Below are 3,063 nucleotides of genomic sequence, written 5' to 3' on the forward strand. Positions count from 1 at the left end.
TGTTGACATGCATTATACCTCTCATGGTGTCAGTAAATTATATCATTTATTACTGTCTAAAGTTCCAGCCTGCCAGAAATTATAAAAATATTTTTATTGTTGTATTTCATTTTTTTTTACCCAGCATTCTAGGAAGACTGGAAATAAATACGAAGAATTAAGGAGAAATTTCTGTCAAACAGGGTGGGGCTGAAGTCTTGAAATGGAAGTACACACAGGTAAGTATCTCTGTTCAGAACAGTTACAATCCCAAAACACTTTGACTTAAATAAATTTTAGCTTCAATTTGTACAGTATTCTGTACATTAGGTAACATTCAGACTTCTTAAAAAATAAAAAAAAGGAGGCCACTTCATCTTGCTGCAAGTAGACAATATTAGTATTTCAAAAATTTGTCACACCTTCACTGAAGGCAGTGAAGTCTGGGCCTGCGCTATGACTGCACAGCGTTTGGCCTCAAGTTTTGCTACCTGTTTCTCGTATTTTGCAAGGAAACTACAGTTTATTAACAAAATCACAAGGGTAGAATTTGAAGCCATTTGCCGTATTTTTGTGCAGCCGTACTTTGAAATGGTTCACTGGTTGTTCTGAGCTGTAAAAAGCACCTGTGTCTCTGGAGGTGCTGCCTGTCTGAATTGCTCAGCTTCCCATGGCTGCCTTCCCCAGTGTGACATTACCTGGGTGGAGGCGGCACAAGACAAATATGTAGCCGTGAAGCCCTTTGATGCTGCAGTTCATACGAAAGTCCCTAGCATGTTCATAAGCTAATTTTCTGAAAATTCAAAATGGTTCAAAATATATTTCATTGCAGCATAGCCTAGCAGCAGTCAAGGACCTGACTGAGGATGTCTGTGGTATTCTTGTTGAGAGTTCTACACTGGTGGTAGCGCTAATGGCTGTTAAGTGTTGGCAGGTATAATTACGGAATCCAGTAGTGGAAACAATTCAAGCAATCAACATGCCAGGTGAGGATATCTCATTATTTCAGTACTGATGTTGAACATTGCTATGGTCTTGAATAAAATCCTAACAGCTTTGTAAGGAAAAAGAAAAAAAAAAACGAGAGATCAAGTGGAGGAAAAAGTTAAGTCCTCAGGGATGAAAGCGTTCAGGGTATGTCTCTAAAATGTTCCTTGTGAAAGTTTTCAGCAGCATTTTTTAAATGAAAAAAACACAACTTTTTTTAGTTTGTCTTCTATGCTAGAATTGTCAAACCATTTATTTACAAAGTCTGGATGCATATAAACAGGGATGAATACGGGCGTAATCAAGCATAACAACTTCACCTTTAACCTAGGCTTTGTTTCTCGTACTGTGAGGGTTTGTTAATTTTTCTTTTTTTTTTTTTTTAATCCAAAGGATTTTGCTAGATTAATGTTTGTCAGTATTAAGTAAAATCCTGTAATAAGTTATTGCTTTAACAAATACTGTAAATGCAGCTTTACAGGAAAGCCCTGCAGTATTACAGACTTCTGAGTGGCACAGGGCATCCCATCAGTGCACTGCCTCGCTGCAAAGTTCACAGCTCCTCCATGTTAAAAAAAAGAGGTGTTAAGACACTGAAGCACAAAACCAGACTCTACGACTCAAAGAGAGTTATAAAGTAGGTATGTTTATTACTTGCACACTGAGGGGTTAAGCAAGCAGATATTTATTGCACACAAACGTGCATATTTATTAGGTTCCTGAGAGAGTGGTGGGGATATTACAATTAGTTTAGGTACTCATTTTCGTAAGTCTCCTCCCTTTTGATGCTTGCACACTGCCCTCTGATGGTTATGGGCAGGGGTGTTCAAGATGAAGTAAGCAGTCTTCCTTATGGTGCACTTCTCACCTTTGGCAGAGCTGGATGCCCCAGTAATCAGGAAACTAGCTGAAACCAGCCATATCTGTAAGTTTCTGATAGCTGGCAAAGATTTAGAACAGTGTGACCTTCCTACAAAATTTATTGTAAGCAGAACAGGATGGGCAGACAAGGAGTATCCTAAGCTAGCAGATGTTTAGCAGTCATTGTCTCCAAACTAAGTGATGTTAAGAAATAATTCACTCATTAGAAGGATGGAAAGAAGTAATTCACTCTCGTTAGTAAGACTACTAAACTCTGTTATCACACCACAGACTTACAACTCAAACATTGTTCCCCGTCTTAGACCTAAAAGTATCTTAACCCTATGTTTTCCAGCCACTTGCTTTCCTTATATCAACATTACCTACAGCCTAACTAACCATCAGTTTTTAACGCTGGAATGGGCAAGACCCCCAGGTTGTCCTGGCAGCTCAGGGGCGGCAGCTTCCAGTGCAGGCTCTGCACCATCTGGTACTGTCACTGCTCCGTAAACATGCACGCTGGTGACCTGGGAAACAGGTTAGCCAAACCAGCATTTGGGACGTGTCTTTTTTCCCCTGAAGCTCTAATGGTTGGTGGCTTAGAAATGTAGAACAAAAGGAAACAGCCAGTAAATCTCTTTTTAACAGTAGAGAGTGTTTTACTGGTCTACAACCATCTCTCCTTAAGGTGGGTGTTGCGGAGTCCTCTGTTTAAATTCAGGGGCTCTCCCACCTGTGTTGCTGTTCACCCGTTCGTACCCAGTTGTCTTTGTTATGTGCACAGCCATTTGAAAGCTTTGGACACAAGTGATTCATACTGCAAATCAATCTTTATTATTTTGTGCCCTTGTTTTAAAGTTGCTTTTTTTCCCAACAGCCTACAACTCTTCCACTGTATTTTTTACACTTGGCTGTGTGAAAGCTCTACGCAGCAGCCTTTAACAGAGCTTGCATCCACTGTGCTTGGTTTTCATGAGCGGCTAACCGGTACCATGCGTGTGCTGCCCCTGCGTGTCGCACACCCGGTCACTGAGCAGGGCGTGTCCCGCACCCACCACGCTGCGAGCTCCGCGCCACCCTGCGCTCCGCGACGTGTGCGCGCTGACGTCAGTGGAACGTCATGCTCCCCTCTGCTGCCTGCTGGGAGCGCTGCCCGGGGCGGAGAGGGGCGGGGCGAGGGGCTGTGGCCGTGCGCCTGCGTACGCTGAGGGCGGTGACGGGCCCTGTGTCCTCCCG

Source organism: Pezoporus occidentalis, unplaced genomic scaffold (assembly GCF_034315485.1).
Source record: "Pezoporus occidentalis ecotype Australia unplaced genomic scaffold, CSIRO_AGI_Poc_V1 ctg135, whole genome shotgun sequence".
Classification (NCBI taxonomy): Eukaryota; Metazoa; Chordata; class Aves; order Psittaciformes; family Psittacidae; genus Pezoporus; species Pezoporus occidentalis.